The sequence below is a fragment of the Diabrotica virgifera genome, chromosome 1, assembly GCF_917563875.1.
Source record: "Diabrotica virgifera virgifera chromosome 1, PGI_DIABVI_V3a".
Taxonomy (NCBI): Eukaryota; Metazoa; Arthropoda; class Insecta; order Coleoptera; family Chrysomelidae; genus Diabrotica; species Diabrotica virgifera.
The window spans coordinates 256,646,811-256,665,289 of record NC_065443.1 but is presented as its reverse complement, the minus strand read 5'-3'; the positions used below and the strand labels follow the sequence as shown (position 1 = coordinate 256,665,289).

At 35.1% G+C, this 18,479-nt stretch overlaps 1 protein-coding gene across 2 annotated transcripts in view; it reads right to left on the bottom strand.

Annotated features, from left to right (window-relative positions):
- Positions 1–18,479, bottom strand: part of LOC114330903 (farnesol dehydrogenase-like) — a 131,048-nt gene that overhangs the window by 52,720 nt on the left and 59,849 nt on the right. The window lies entirely within an intron of this gene.

Here is an 18,479-nt window from a genome sequence, read left to right as displayed (position 1 = left end):
CTGATTAATTAATTGATTTGCTACGTATTCTCTGTCATTTTGTACGGAGTCGAAGCCTGCACAACCACGGGCGCATCTGAAGAAAGACTTGCCATTGTTGAGATATGGTGTTATCGAATAATGTAAAAAAATAATGTACACAACACGTAACAAACGCGGAAACATTAAGAAAGATGAAAATTAGACAAGAAATACTCAACACTATGAAGGAAAAAAATTAGCTACTTTGGTCATATACTAAGAAATAAAAAACCTGATGTGATTGGTTATATAAGGAAAATTATTAAGTATTGGTTTTAAAAGAAAGAATACGTAGCAACTCAATTAATTAATCACTAATAATCTTTTAATTAACTCTAAATACATATTAAAACTATTTACAGATTAGGTAGAAGACGAATCTGAGTCTTGAGGGGAGTCTAACAAAGAAGAAGAGAATGAATATTTAAGCTCAGATGAGGAGTTTGAAGAAGAAGTACAAGACACAGAATTAATTTAGTCTATAGTTTAATACTTTTCTACCTATATATTTATAATAATACATTTGTTTTTTTTTCTATCATATTTGCAAAATCTACAGTGATGAGCGCGCTAATAACCGGCAAAACATCTCAAAAGATGGAAAACATAATACATCTCGAAACAAAAAGAGATGAAACTCTTTTTGTTTCGCAATGTGTTATGTTTTCAACCTTTTGAGCTATTTTGCCGGTTATTAGCTTGCTCATCACTGTATTGTATAGTACGTATTATTTTCCTTTAATTAAGAAAAAGTTACAACAACATGGTTATCGCTAGGTCACGTGATTTTTCTCGAGCGAACGGACTCGCTCAGTTAGAACAGAGGACGCAAACAGCTATCGGTATACGCTCTTTCTCACACTGGTGCTTACCTATAGCGCTTTTCATTTATATGCACCCGTAATTTGTTTGATCACATGGCAGTTGGAAAATTTCACCAAAAAAAACCTGTCTTTTTTAGAATATTTATTTTTAATATTAAAAAATACCCTGTCAAAATAACAATTGCACCTCCCTGCCCGGAAGGAGTGTACATAGCTATGCATGTATAGTTGTATATTTTATACTCGTTAATAGTATGTACAGATTCAGATGAAATCTTGTGAAGTTCAGATGCATCCCCTGAAAATAATCCTGGGACGCCCATGCAAGTATCTTGCAGAGTTAAAATCGCCCTCAAATCGCCTGGTCTGTTTATTTTCTTTATATTTGAATATTTAAATTTACTTTAAAGTCACGTCAATGGTATTTTTTGTAATATCAATTTTTGCCCTTTTTTTAACTTTGGGGGGGATTTTTGGGGAAAATAACCGCTACCCTCCAGCCAGACCGGCATTTTTGTATTAGGCTATCATAGAAAAGTCACCTGAAAAATTTTCAGGTTGCCTAAAATACCTACTCAAAAATGTCTCACAGTTCTTATACTATTACTTTAAAACGAATAAGATCTGAATGGTCAGATAATGGAACAAGTCACCATCATCATCTTTGGATTTTACACTCGATCCTGTGCTACTATTTCCCATGATCTCATTTCCACCTTCTCCATGTCTCCATTTCCACCTTCTCTCTGACTGCATCTTTTCACCTTTTTCTAGGCTCTCCCGCTGATCATTTACCGTCTGGTCTTTCTCAAAACACACTGTTGTCATCATTCCGTACCACGTGGCCTGGCCATCTTAGTCTATTGGCTTTTATGTATCTCACGATGTTTCCCTGCCCGAAGAGAGTCTCTAATTCATTGTTGTATCTGCTCATCCATTCATTTGTCACACTGTCCCTGCAAGGACCATTATATAACTCGCTAACTATAATGGAACAAGAGATGGAGTTTTAATATGGATAAATCGCACTATCTAGCTACAGAAAGCTCGAAACCGAAGTGGAATATCAAGGGAATAGAGAAAACAGAGCCACAGGTTGCCTGAATGAAACAATATGGAGAAATAAAAATATCAGGAAAGAAATGAAAGACAGAATTTACAAAACAATCATGAGATCAATAATGACAGATGCGGCAGAAATACGCTTAACACAGACAGGACAAAAAGAATGTTAGAAACAGCAGAGATAACAACCGTTAGAAAAATCTCTTGTAAGACCAGAGGCGGCTTTACCTATTGTGCAGGGTGTGCGGTGCACACGGGCGCCGGGATGTTAGGGGCGCCGAGCACCAAAGAGCGGGTCCTTTACTTTGTTTCAATATAAAATATAATTTTTTTAATAGGGGGCGGAAGATGAATCAGTAACTGACGCGAAAATACATTTTAAAGTAAACTTTTACTATTACCTATTAGATACCGGAACTACTAAATTTGACGAACGCTTCGAACTTTTAAAGCAAAATAATGACACTTTTTCGTTCCTTCAAAAATTAAAACACTGGACGGATAAAACACTGCAGTAAGCGGAGTCCCGCATACTGCAGACTTTTTATCGGCCGATAGTTTAGTCGGGATGGGCTGTTGGTGCGCATACCGAGCCAACTAAACAGTCGGGTTGGTGAAGAGGGCGCACGCTATCAACAGCCGACCGACTATTCTCGAACGATTTAGTATTAAAGTTCTTATTTGACTGTTGAAGTTAGTAGTCGCACAATGAAAAAATTATCTAGAAATGTTATTATCGCTCTCATATAATGAAGGAGGAAATCCAAGAAGAGATTCCGAGAGTATTGAGTGCATCCAATTTACAGTGAAAGAAAAAAGACGACGCGACGCTTAAAAGTAACAGACGTGATCCAGAAGATTGTCATGTTAAAATGGAACTGGCAGGACACATAGAAAGAATGGAAAAGAACCGTTGGACGAAGCAAATTCTTAAATGTCGACCAACGACTAGCAAAATAAGTAGAGGCAGACTTCAAACAAGATGGACTGATGACATCAAGTGAATGGCTGGTCACGAATGGATGCAACAAAACAACAAACTAAAATGAATGGATACACCTAAGAAAGGCTTTCTTCTGGCGATGGATGGAATAGCTGTTGATGATGCGATAATCAATTCTCAGTGACAGATTATTAAGTGGAAAATTCTACACAATGTATTTATTCTAAATTACTTGATTACCCAAAAAAGTTTTTCGCCTTTTATCGGATGATCTTAGTCACCTTCAATGAACTAGTCATGCTAATTGGGCCATGCAGGTTTCTACAATTAACGATTGTGAATTAGACGATGATATTTTCTCGCAAAATGTTAAAAAAATATTCGCACGGCACAAGTATTGGATACCAAAACTAAGAGAGAATTAAACTATCGACCGATAAACAATCGTCGTGTGTGCGCAAGTCCTAGTTAGCTCACACTGATTAAACTGTCGGCCGATATTTGGCCGAAAAATTAGTTTGGAGGCAAACTATATCTGCAGATAAAAAGTCTGCAGTCTGCAGGGGCGCTTTTGGGTAGGTTGTTCTGACGACGTGAATACCTATTGGCTCCCGACATCATTTAATATTGGACTATTTACATCTGGATTTTTGTTTACAATATAAGTGTACCTAATATCCTCTAATACCCTATATACTAGTACTAGGAATAGGTAGGTACCTATTTGACTATTCCATTTTGACTGCGCGTCTACCAAAGGGCGCCAGAGCATCGACTGCACACGGGCGCTACATGGGTTAGAGCCGCCTCTGTGTAAGACCCTATGGGACAGAGCTAGAAGTACATAGAAGAATATACGACGGATATGTAAAGTGAAGAATATCAGGGCGTTGGTAAGAAATAAAAGAGCAGAATGGAACGATCATGTAAGCTGAATGACAACAAATTAACAAATATATTAGTAAAGATGGCAAGATACGATTTTGCAATAGGAAGATGATCAGTGGGAAGACCAAGAAGACGATGGAACGACAACTTACTGGAGGCATATTAAAAACAGACAGAGTCATCTCTAGGGGAAGGGAGGGCAAGACGGAAGGCTTAACTTTATAATGTGTAAAAAAATAAAACAACGTAATATGTACAAAACTTTCATTTTAATCATTCTTGAAAGAGACCTTATACAGTTACAAAAGTCAGCCATTAAACATTATTAATAATAAGTAGAATTTTTTTATGAGTAATTAAAAAATAATGTCAAAAATTCCATCTTGCCCTTACCCTGAGGGCAGGATGGAAAGCTTGTTCGGGCAAGATGGAATGTAGAGGAAAGCACTACATTTTACAGTTTACACACATAAAACTGCCATCTTCTGTGTCGGTACACAATTCATGTGTCCAACCATTACATGATTACATACAGGACATTGTACCCAGTCCTCTGTGGGCGGTTCCACATAACGTTCACCACATACACAGAACACATCATTTTGTGAAGACTGTTCTAAATGTTCAATATTTTTAACTTTTTCTGTTTTGATCCCTTTTCCTTTACCTTTTCTTTTATTCTCGCAGGTTCCTATTTCCTTGCTCTTTTTTTTGCCTAACTATTATCTTCCAACTTGCCCTAAATTGCAATTTTCCATCTTGCCCATATGCCACTTTCCAATAATAATATCAATATTTTAAAAATGCTTTATTATTTCTCTTATTTAAATATCAATTCAGATAACCTGTACCTAATAGATACTTTGTATAAATGCATAATAGTAACAAGAATAAAAAACCGCTAAACGCCGTAAAAATGAGTGGCGCATAAAATATTCCAGCTACAAAAGATCTGATATGAATATTACGTGGCGCGAAAATGGATTTTCATTTGATGCAAAACAAAATTCTAGTTTTATTTTAAAAGATTTTTCCATAATATTTGCTAAATTTGAAGTAAACGCGCCACAAAAGAGTAACTTTGATACAGTTTGCATTTTAAAACTCTTTTGTGGCGCGTTTACTTCAAATTTAGCAAATATTATGGAAAAATCTTTTAAAATAAAACTAGAATTTTGTTTTGCATCAAATGAAAATCCATTTTCGCGCCACGTAATATTCATATCAGATCTTTTGTAGCTGGAATATTTTATGCGCCACTCATTTTTACGGCGTTTAGCGGTTTTTTATTCTTGTATCAGGAGTTTTTCAAAGTTATTTATAAATTAAATGTATGAAGTTGAATGCAATGTTCCCCTATTACTAGTGTTGAATTACGAAGTCGTGTCCCGCTGTCCCGGACAAGGCTTCTGGGCCATCCGAATTTTCAACGTTTTGGTAAAATTTTATTTTGAAATTTTGAATGCGTTATTCTTTTAAGAATTCACATTAAATTGAATTGGTGGGACGCAAAAAAGTCGACAATGTCTGGAATGTAATATGTACTAATTTTTTTTCTTCTACGACGCTACAGCCCATATTGAGCCTTGGCCTCCTTTATTTTTTGCCTCCACCATTGTTGTTTGTATGTGGCTGCTCTTCTCCATACACGGACTCCTAAAAGTGCTTGTGCGTCGCTGTTTACTGTGTCTTCCCAGCCCTTTCTTGGCTTTCCAACCGGTCTTTTTTCCAGCATTCTAGCGTTCAGTGCTCTTTGTAATACTAGTACAACATAAAAAATTTCCTTTTTTAAGAACGATTTCCGGATTGGGAGTCGAAACATCAAAAACTAAGAAAAATGTAGTTATAATTACAATCAATTGTTGCTTAATCCCAACAAAAATATCATTGTCAACATAAAAATGTTAAATTATCAATAAAATGATGATATTAAAGTTCTATATTTGAAAAACATGGCCCGATTTTCATTGAAAAGTCCCGGATTTTAAGTATTTTTTTCAGCTTTTTCCCTAGCTCGATTGAATTGGAGTTGGTCACACTACCTATTACACGTCAAGCTTTATAAATGGTCACCTTTGTTGCATTATATCCCAAATAATCTAGTATCTATCGAATGTACACTATATTTTTTTCTATTCGAAACAGATTGAAACAAAAATATTGAGATGGCCGGTAAATGAAATCGGATTGCCCGTTGCCAGATCAAATTTAGCGTCGTAACCACTACAACTACATAAACCATTTCGGGAATAATCGTTAATTGGATTATACTTTTATAGCTTAATAACTTCTAAACGGCTTAACCGATTTTGATCAGTAAACATGAGTTTGAAACGTATTGACCAGTAGTATCTGATGGATCTAAGGTCAAGTATGATAACTGAAGCTATTACAGGAATTATTGATCTTAAGAAACCGTTTTTCCCACAGGAAATAGATTTTATCATACTTATGAAGCCTATAACCTAAAAATTCGAACTTTTCCGGATATAAGGTATACACCGTTAGATTCGTCTTGAGTTTTTCTACAAACGCTAAGTTATTGGCGCAATTCGTAGGTTGAAATGTTGAGTAATTGTCGAAAAACCAAAATTTTCAAAGTTTAGTTTTTCAGTTTTTCGGCGATACTGAGCCGTGCGTATGTCTGATCCTGACAGCTTAGACACCATTTAAAAGCTTAACTCAACTCTATGGATTTGGTGTATTTGCGGTTTTCCTGTCTCTTCTTGAACCGAAGATATATACCCCAAAAAAATATGCTGTTTTGTACCTACCAAGTCCTATAGCTGGCTTATGGGTGGTCAAAAGTCACAAACTACACCGGTTCTAAATCGGCCCTGACCCCCTCTTCAAACACAGAGAAAAAATATCAAATGAGTTTAACTTTTAAACACACATACATACATATCCACAAACATTTTCTCTTTTTTAAATAAAAATTGAGTCACATTTCTAAGCTCTATAACTTTTGAATGGTATAACCGATTTTCAAAATTAGACATGCGTTGGAAAGGTAATGATCAGTTCTATTAGAAGCCGCAAAGGTTGGACTTAATTTTTAAAATTTTTGGGAATTTTGGGGACGAGAACGAAAAACAGACCCTAAATAGGAAGGGCCGTAAAATCTACACCCTTGGACCAAAATCGATGATTGACATATAAATCGGTGAGTCTTTTTCTGAACTTTAAGATGTGAGTTGGCCCAATTTTCAATTCAGTCAGATTTAGAAAATCGAAAATTTCGTGTATAATATAGTGTCGCGTGTAGGGCGGTGTGGGTGTGCGCCACTGGCGAGAACTGCCGTTCTCTGGTAATGTTCAAAATTAGACATGAGTTGCAAAGGTAATGATCAGTATTGTTAGAAGCCGCAAAGGTCGGACTTAAATTTTCGAAATTTTTGGGAGTTTTGGGGACCAGAACGAAAAACAGATCCTAAATAGGAAGGGCCGTAAAATCGATACCCTTGGAATAAAATGGATGGTTGACATATGAATGGGTGAGTCTTTTTCTTAACTTGAAGAAAGGAGTTGGCACAATTTTCAATTCAGTCAGATTTAGAAAATTGAAAATTTCGTGCAAATAATAGTGTCGCGTGTAGGGGGGTGTATTTCTGAGCCACTGGCGGGAACTGCCGGTCTCTGGTAATTTATTCGATATAAAACTAACAGCTTCGATAACCACTAAATCGAAAACTATTAATTTTATGAAAAAAATTTATAATGAACATTTTTTGCTTATAATTAATATTTTTACCAGCATTTGCGGTCAAAATATAATAAAAAATTTCCACCCTCGAGATGAGGTTGGTTGTCACACCCCATGGTAAAAGCGTATTTCTGCATCATATAGATTTTGATCCTTGGACTATCCACTACTTATTGTCAAATTTTCAAACAAATCTATCCATTCTGTAAAAATTGCTAAGTGAAAAATTACAGTTCCTGGACTAATTATACATTTGGAGCTCTATAACTTCTGAACGGCTTACCTGATGTTGATCACCAAACATGAATTTGAAAAGTATTGACAAGTAGTATCTGATGCATCCAAGATCGAGTGTGATAACTGAACGTATTACAGGAATTATTGAGCTTGAAAACCCGTTTTTCCCATAAGAAATAGATTTGATCATACTTATCAAGCCTATAACTTAAAAATTCGAATTTTCCCAAATATGAGGTATACACCGTTAGACGCGTCCTGAGTCCTTCTACAAACGCTCAGTTATTGGCGCAATTCGTAGGTTGAAATTTTGAGTAATTGTCGAAAAACCAAAATTTTCAAAGTTTAATTTTTCAGTTTTTTGGCTATGGTGAGCAGTGTGTATGTCTCAGCTTGATCGCTTATGCGCCATTTAAAAGCTTAACTCAACCCTATTGATTTGGTGTATTTGCGGTTTTCCTGTCTTTTGTTAAACCTAAGATATATACGCCCAAAAAATATGCTATTTTGTATCTACCTAGCCCTCTAGCTGGCTTAAGGGTAGTCAGAAGTCAAAAATTAGACCGGTTCTGAATCGGCCCTCACACATTCTTGAAACACAGAAAAAATTATTCAGATCGGTGTAACTTTTCCACATACATACATACATATCCACAAACATTTTCCATTTTTTAAATAAAAATTGAGTCATATTTCTGAGCTCGATAACTTTTGAATGGTATAACCGATTTTCAAAATTTAACATGCGTTGGAAAGGTAATTATCTGTGCTATCAGAAGCCGCAAAGGTCGGGCTTAAATTTTTGAAATTTTTGGGAGTTTTGGGGACGAGAACGAAAAACAGGCATTAAATGGGAAGGGCCGTAAAATCCACACCCTTGGACCAAAATTGATGGTTGACATATGAATGGACGAGTCTTTTCCTAAACTTTAAGATGGGGTTTGGCCCAAGTTTAAATTCAGACAGGTTTAGAAAATCGAAAATTTCGTGTATATATATAGTGTCGCATGTAGGGGTGTTGTGCGCCACTGGTGAGAACTGCCGTTCTCTGTGGATCAGGTTTAGAAAATCGAAAATTTCGTGTATATATAGTGTCGCATGTAGGGGTGTTGTGCGCCACTGGTGAGAACTGCCGTTCTCTGTGGATATTATACACCTTGTTTAAATAATCGTATCACAAAAATTCAATAATTGCGTAATATTTAACTGCGAAAATAAGAAGGAAGCGTGTACACTCATTAGCTGACCGGAACTGATTGAGCCGTCGTTTGTAAATGGAAGAGGTTCGCCTGCATCTGTGTGAGTGTGGATCCGGGCGCTTCATTGCGCAGTTCGGGTTTTATAGGTAATTTCCATCTTGCCCTATCCTTCGATCTTACCCTCCTTTCCCCTATATAAAAATGAGAAGAAAAAGAAATACAAATTTAGTTCACAAACAACAGTTCATCAATTGCGACGTATACGCATGCCTGGTTGATTACGAGAAAGCGTTTGATAGAGTACAACACGCCCAGATGATGCAAATACTAAAAGAAGCAGGATCAAATTAATAACCAAGATATGAAAATAATTAAAAACCTTTACTGGAATCAGACTGCAAACCTCAGAGCTGACGGTGAACACACCGAATATGTGAAAATCATGCGTGGATTGAGGCAAGGCTGCATTTTTTCTCCCCTAATTTTTAATCTTTACTCTGAAAGAATATTTATCGAAGCTTTGCACGAAACTGAAAAAGGTATTCTACTAAACGGGTACCGGCTAAATAACATTAGGTATGCAGATGACACCATAGTATTTGCGGACAACCTTGAAGAACTACAAGTCCTCATGAACAAAATCACGTATTACAGTAAACAATATGGACTCAATATAAACGTAAAGAAGACAAAGCTTATGATCGTAAGCAAGAAAAAGATAACAGAAGGTCATCAACTCTACATCAACCAAACCCCTGTAGAAAGAGTGAGGCATTGCAACTACCTCGGCACCATAATAAATGAAGAATGGACCAACAACCAAGAGATAAGAGCGCGCATCGGAAAAGCTAGATCAATCTTCAATCGTATGAGGGCCTTTTTCAAGAGCCACAACCTTTCTCTTGGTATAAAAGTAAGAATGCTGAGATGCTACATCTTCTCTGTTCTTTTTTATGGTGTTGAATCATTGGTGTTTATGACCTTCAACGAAGATATGTGTCGAAAACTGGAAGCATTTGAGATGCGGATGTATCGAAGAATTCTTAAAATCCCATGGACTGATCGGGTCACAAATGAGGAGGTCCTTAGAAGAATGGTGAAGAACCGAGAAGTACTAACCACCATCACATCTCGAAAGTTGGAATACTTTGGACACATTATGCGAAATTAATCCAGATATGCCCTCCTTCAAGCCATCCTGCAAGGAAAAATATTTTGAAAGCGAGGTCCAGGAAGAAGAAGAACATCCTGGTTAAAGAACATCAGAATCTGGTTCAACACAACATCTGTGCAGCTTTTGCGCGTTGCTGCAGATAAAGTGAAGATTGCCATGATGATCGCCAACATTCGCCACGAATAGGCACATCAAGAAGAAGTTCACAAAGGCAATTTAATTTATTTATCTTCTTCTTGGCGCAAGTTTTTATTTATTACAAATATTCAGTGTTCTATATTCTCAGCGTAAGCAAAGGCTTAGCAATAATACTGGCATCTCAGGAAGTGTCGTTTATAGTTACACATTACACAGTTAGTAATTGTGTGGTTACACAATTATTGATTGTCGTTTTATTGTCACGTAAATTGGCATCCAACGATCTAGATTCTAGATGGTTGATTGATTGTTACAACTTTTCTGAACATATAACGAACCCTTAGTGAGCGATCGGAAATGGCCCTACTCTATTACAGTCGAACCCGCTTATTGGAATAGCCTTCGTGCCAAGCAAAAGTATTCCTATAACGGGTATATTCTAATAACCGATCATTAGTGGCTAGTAAAAACGTTTCGGGGCTTCAAATTTCTATTCCTTAAACCGGGATATTCCTATAACCGGTATTCTAATAAGCGGGTTGGACTGTATATAATCTGTAACTATCCTAAACAGAGATAGCAAGCTTAAATTTATAATTTATAGTATACCATTTAGGAAACCAACTTGTATTTCTATTTTAGTTTCACATTTACGGTAAATGTCTTTTTTTATACACATAATCATCAAGTGTGTACTGTCTGCTGACGTAGGTAAGGGGTCAGCTACTGTTAAAAAAACTTATGGATAAAATATCGGCAAGTCATCTATCGACTATGTAGATATAATTCTTGACCTTTTTAATATTCCGTACCTGCCAATTTATATTATATTATTAATATATTATATTCTTTGTTCTTAAATTAATTTTTTTTCTGATACAATGTTTAGATAATTAAAACCCATTGTTCTTCCCGTCAATCAACTTTATTCCATTGTGATTTTGACACCGGCTATTATCCACAGCTCTTCGAAAGATACCTTAAAAATTATAATGATTTATCAACTCCGGGACTAATGGACTAACTAACTAATAATGGACTCTTAGGGTGTAAAAAAATATTAACGAACCATGGTTTGATGCCAAAAAAGTACTTCTTCCGCCACTGCACATAAAATTGAGCTTAATAAAAATTTTGTTAAAGTATTAGCTCGTAACGAACGAGGGTTCTTGTACCTTCTTCTTCTTCTTGTGCCGTCTTCTAAGGAAGGTTGGCGATCACTTCTTTAAACGTTTCCCTATTGTTGTTCTATGATTACTCCCCATGATTGTTCATTCATTTTGACTTGCTAAGATGTAGCATAATTTTTATTTAATTAATTTTGATCTGTTTGTCCTTTATCCAGTGTGTGTTATATGTATTTATCAGTTTCAAAATTTAAAAAAATTCTTGCTAATGTTGCACTTTGCTGGGATATCTTCCTAATTTGACGAAATGCCCCTGATGATGCTAAGTTAGCGAAAGTATACTTGGGCCAGATTTAATGAACTAGATGTTCGAAACCTGCCTTTTATTCCTATATATCCCATATAATCGAGCATTCAACCTACTTCTATTCTATTTTGCTTCCCTATTCCCTATCTTTTGCTTCTTCTTCTTCTTCTTCTTCTTCGCGCGACTAGGATTACTCCTGTTTGTCTGCCTCTTATTCCGTTTCAGTTGTTGTTGACTGTGCATTGTCTTTCCACCTTTTCGGCGGCCTTACAACGGGTCTTCTGCTATACGGCTTGTTGTTTTTACAGATGTTCGCTAATCTATCTGGTTCCATTCGATTTACATGTTCGTTCCAGTTTTTCTTTCTTGTTTTTATCCACCTGTTAATATTTTGAATTTTGCAACGTTCTCGTATACTGCTGTTGCTTTGTCTGTCTCTTAATGATATGCCCGCTATTGATCTTAATACTTTCATTTCGATATTGTTGATTTGTTGTTTCGTCTTTCTTGTATCGATCCTTGTCTCCGCTGCATATGTTAGGATAGGTCTTACTGTTGTATTGTATACTTTTATTTTGCTTTCCGTGGTCATATATTTGTTTCTCCATATGGTTTCTCGGAGGCAACCACTTACTCTTGCCCCTTTTGTTGCTTGTGTTGTGGTCTCTGTTCTTATATTCCTGTCACTAGTGATCTCTACTCCTAGGTAATTGAATTTCATTACTTGTTCTACAATTTTGCCGTCTATTTCTAACTTGCATCTACGCGGCTCTGTACTTATCACTATACATTTAGTTTTTTCTACCGATATTCTCATATTAAATTTATTTGCTGTGAGATTGAAAGTGTGGAGCTGCCTTTGTAGGTCATCCTCGTTATCAGCAATTAGTACTGCATCATCGGCATAGCATAGTATCGTGATTTTATGCGCTCCCATGTGGTATCCATGTCGTTTTCTGACTTCGTGAATTATTTGATTCATCATCATATTGAATAACAATGGGCTGAGCGAGTCTCCTTGGCGGATTCCTCCTTTTAGTTCTATGCGTTCTGTTTCTCCTGTTGACATTATAACTCTGGTCTTGTTGTTCTTGTTAATTTCCTTAATTAGCCTTATTATCTGGTGGTCTATTTGTTCAGCTTGTAATAAATTTAAGATATCATTTCGCCTCACCCTGTCAAAAGCAGTTTTTAAATCTACAAAGCACATGTATGCTGGTTTTCCATATTCAATAGACTTTTCTACTATTTGCCTGATCTTTTGCAATGTGAAATATCTGTTCAACACTTAGGTTAGTCCAATCTCTGATATTCCTCAGCCATGATTTTTTTTCTTCCTTCTACTCTTCCTTGCACGATGGCATGTAGCAGAGAGTATTTATCGTTTCGAAGTATGTGGCCCAGATGCGATATGTTTTTTCACAACCTTTCTGCCCTGTCCAATTCGTCTTAACACTTCTTCGTTTGAGACTCTTGCGGCTCAATGAATTTTCTGAATAAGCCTATATATCCACATTTCGAATACCTCCAATTTTTTTTTGATTGGGCTTTCAGAGTCCAAGCTTCTACCCCACATAGGAGTTACTACCAAACATAACATTCGACGAACCTCAATCTGATAGCCATACTCAATTTCTTTTTTTGTAAACATTGACCTGTATTTTATAAATCCTTTTAGAGCTATTTCTATTCTGACCTTTATTTCCTCATCTTGATCTAACTGTGAATGTACAGGGTGTTTCATCAATAATTGTCCATATAGTAACTGGAGAATCCTTAGCACAAAATACGAAGATTGAATCTAAAACACTTAAATAAAATGTGGTTCCTTACTGAGTTACAGGGTGTTTTATCTAAAAATTTAAAAATTATTTTTGCTCAGCATTTTAAAACTATCTGACGTATCCTTTTCATACTTGGCAGGAAGTATAGGTACTGTACAAACTACTAAATTATGTTAAACAAACGTTTCTGTCTATTACCAGAGGCGTACGACGGGGGAAAGTGAATGGTTGACCCTTTCCAAATTCTACGCCACTAGCGCAATTGCTATTTTAGTTCAATTTTTGGATTCTCCAATACTTTCCATGAAAATAATATACTCTTCATTCGTAACGATAAAGTCATTAGTTTTCGAGATCTTTGAAGTTAAAAATGAAAAGACACGGTTATTTTGATTAATGTATTGTGTCCCTTCATTTTTAATTTCAAATATCTCGAAAACTAATCATTTTATCGTTACGAATGAGAATTACATTATTTACATAAAAAGTATTGAAAAATCCAAAAATAACACTAAAATAGCAATTTCGTCAGTGGCGTAGAATTTGGGAAGGGTCAACCAGCCACTATCCCCTGTCGTGCGCCTCTGGTAGTAGCTATAAACGTATATTTATCTTAATTTAGTAGGGTGTACAGTACCTACACTTTCTGGAAAGTATTATAAGGATACGCCAAATAGTTTTAGAGTACTGGGTACAAATAATTTTTAAATTTTAATCATATCAATCATATAAAATTAATCAAAATAACTGTGCCGTTTCATATTTAACTTCAAATATCTAGAAAACTAATGACTTTATCGTTACCAATGTGGAGTATATTATTTACGTAGAAAGTATTGGAGAATCTAAAAATGGCACTAAAATAGTAATTCCACCAGTGGCGTAGAATTTGAGAAGGGTCAACCATTTACTATCCCCTGTCGTACGCCTCTGGTAGTAGCTAGAAACGTTTGTTTATCATAATTTAGTAAGGTGTATAGTAGTCACACTTTCTGCCAAGTATGAAAAGGATAAGTCGAATAGTTTTAAAATGCTGAGCAAAAATAGTTTTTAAATTTTTAGATAAAACACCCTGTAACTCAGTAAGGAACCACATTTTATTTAAGTGTTTTGGGTTAAATCTTCGTATTTTGTGCTAAGGTTTCTCCAGTTACTATATGGACAATTATTAATGAAACACCCTCTATAATTATTGCTCCGAGGTATTTATACTCGCGGACCCTTTCTAACGGTTTACCCTCTAAAGTCAGATGTATATAGTCAACAGGGGTTTGGAGATCACCATGTGTTTGGTTTTATCTATATACATTGTTAGTCCCATCTTTTTGCTTTCCCTGTTAACCATTTCTTGTGGTTCTTGTACCTATATAAAAAAGATTTTCCGAAAAGCTACTAAGGCAAAAATTAAAAAGGCTATCTTCATGGGACCATAAATGCGACAAGTAAAGAGAGATGGCGAACTTGACAATTTGTTGAATGAACTTAGAGCAAGAGCATGGAGAGCTTTTAAAATAATTGCGTCCAATTTTACGGGCAATATCAAAGCTGACAATTGCAGAGATCCTGTTACTGTGTCACTGATTTACTACAGATCCTGTCACTAAATTAATTAATTCGTACATTGGATGTAACGTGTCTCTTAAAATTCACCTCCTAAATACCTTGAACTTAACGGTTCTACCAAGACGTTGCACCCATGGAAAAGCTACTTTCAAGTTACCAAAGTAAATTGAGTCCTAGTCTGCTGGTCAATTACTGCTGGACAGTGCCGGCGCTCGGGTATAAGGCGCCCGCCTGCAATACTAGCTAAGGCGCCCGTCGGTTTAATTAGGTACCTATATTTAGATATTTTATCTTCTGGTAATGGTACAAAATGTAATTAGGATGTAAATATCTTATTTAATTCTTATTATCTAAAACAATTATTTTCCTTATTTAAATTTTTAATTTTAAATTTGGATTTTAAATTTTAAAATCCATAGCATTTTGAAAATGAGTGTTCGCCATACACTACGCATACTGGAGCCGTGAATAAAATTCTATTGCATGCAAAATTTTAAAAAACTTAATTTTTCTATGATTTTGTGTAACACCAGCAGAAAAGATGCTCATTTTGGCGCCCCACAAACAGGGGCGCCCGCCTGCAGTGCATCCGTTGCAGGCCCGTTATCTCCGGCCCTGCTGCTGGACATTAAACGGTGATACTCCAGAGTATTCCGATGGGTGAGTTGCGGAATTTAATTGAAATAAATGTAATAAAAATAAATAAACAACGAAGGGTAACTGACCGGCTCGAAACGAACCCCCAACTGTTATGTCAAATGATCTGCGGTTTCTTAGATAAAACAGAGACAGCCATAAATCGACAAGCTTTATGGATTTCAAGAATTTTTGACATTAGGAGGCTGGGACATCGTAATCAATTAAGAAATGTTTCTTTGAAAGAAACATTAATCTTATACAATCTGTTCAACGTTTCGTTTAACATCTGCCCTGTATTTACATGTGAATTTTGTCATTTCGTTTTGCGAAAGGTTATTAAAAAATAAGAATTAAAATTAGCGGAAAATAGTAATTAGAGCGTAATGCTATAAGAGAATAAGTATGACTGTGAAACATCCGTTAGAATATTTTAAAGCAAGCGCACTCTTAAGAACCTACAAAAATTGATATATTTACCTACAATGTTCAAGTCTTTGTAGCAAATAAAGTGTGGGTGATGTAAAAAAAGTTTATTTTCGGCATTCTAATTTTATATTCTACATAACGAACTCCATGTTCTATATCCAGGTCAAAAAGTTAATTTTTCTTGACCAGTGATAAGATTAGTTGGGTCCCGAAAATATTGGTTATAAATTTGCCACAGATTCTGGGGTCAAAAATAGGTTGATTGAACCTGACTTACCTATATACAATAGTGCACACAAAAAAAGTTACAACCCTTTGAAGTTACAAAATGAAAATCGATTTTTTTTTCATATATCGAAATCTCTTAGAGATTTTTCATTGAAAATGGACATGTGGCATTCTTATGGCAGCAACATCTTAAAGAAAATTAAAGTGAAATCTGTGCACCCCATAAAAATTTTATGGGGTTTTGCTCCTTTATTCCCCATCAAACTTTTGTGTACGTTCCAATTAAATTATTATTGTGGCACCATTAGTTAAACACAATGTTTTTAAAACTTTTTTGCCTCTTAGTACTTTTTCGATAAGCCAGTGTTTATCGAGATATTTTGAATATTTGTCGAATATTATATTATACAGGGTGTCCCATAAAGATTGGTCATAAATTATACCGCACATTCTGGGGTCAAAAATAGTTCGATTGAGTTACAAAATGAAAATCGATTTTTTTCAATATATCGAAAACTATTAGAGATTTTTTATTGAATACGGACATGTATGATTCTTATGTCAGAAACATCTTAAAACAAAATTATAGTGAAATTTGTCCACCCCATAAAATATTATGGGGGTTTTGTTCCCTTAAACCCCCCAAACTTTTGTGTACGTCCCAATTAATTCATTATTGTGGTACCGTTAGTTAAACACAACGTTTTTAAAACTTTTTTGTCTTTTAGTATTTTTTCGATAAGCCAGTTTTTATCGAGATGCGGCTTCTTTTTTAATATATTTACATAAAGATTTTCTGTGGGTTTTGCTCCTTTAAACCCCCCAAATGTCTGTGTACGTTCCAATTAAACTATTATTGTAGTACCATTAGTTAAACACAGTGTTTCTAAAACTTTTTTGTCTCTTAGTATTTTTTTGATAAGTCACCTTTTATCGAGATGTGGCTTCTTTTTCAAAATATACATAAAAATGTAAATTATAAATAAATTTTCAGAATATTAACAGGTCTCTATAATCGTACTTAACCATATACAAATATGTGGTGGATTCGACAAATATTCAAAATATCTCGATAAACACTAGCTTACCGAAAAAGTACAAAGAGGCAAAAAAGTTTTAAAAACATTGTTTTTAACTAATAGTAATACAATAATAATTTAATTCGAACGTTCACAAAAGTTTGGGCGGGTTTAAGGGAACAAAACCCCATAAAATTTTTATGGGGTGCACAAATTTCACTTTAATTTTTTTTTAAGATGTTGCTGCCATAACAATGCCACATGTCCATTTTCAATAAAAAATCTTTAGGAGTTTTCGATATATGAAAAAAAAATCGATTTTCATTTTGTAACTTCAAAGGGCTGTAACTTTTTATGTGTGCACTATTGTCTATAGGTAAGTAAGGTTTAATCAACTTATTTTTGAACCCAGAATCTGTGGTATAATTTATGACCAATCTTTTCGGGACACCCTGTATATAATTATGTATATACATATTTGATTTTCATATTTGTATCTAATAGGGTCAAGTATGATTATAGAGACCTGAATAATCTAAAAAATTTTTATAATTTACATTATTAGGTATATTTTGAAAAAGAAGCCACATCTCGATAAAGGGTGACTTATCAAAAAAGATTAACAGGAAAAAAGTTTTGTGTTTAACTAATGGTTTAACACAAAAATTAATTAATTGGAACGTACACAAAAGTTTGCGGGGGTTTAAGGGGACAAAACCCACATCAAATTTTTATGGGGAGGAAAAATTTTACTATAATTTTGTTTCAAAATGTTCCTGCCATGAGAATACAACATGTACATTTTCAATAAAATAATCTCTAGTAGCTTTCGATATATTGAAAAAAAAAATCGATTTTCATTTTGTAACTTCAAAGGACTGCAACTTTTTTTATGAGCATATTTGTACTAAGGTAAATTAGGTTCAATCGAACTATTTTTGACCCCAGAATGTGCGGTATAATTTATGACCAGTCTTTTCGGGACACCCTGTATAATTATTGTCCCTATAAATTTCTTATTGAACAATTTGGCACCTCAAGTGTCGTTTTATGGTTATACAATTAAGGTGTCGTTTTATTAATACACAATTGAAACCCCACGATCTAGATTCTAGATGGTTGCTTATTTATTCCTCTTCTGAACATTTAAAGAAAAATGAGGAAACGAGCAGATATACGACCATGAATACT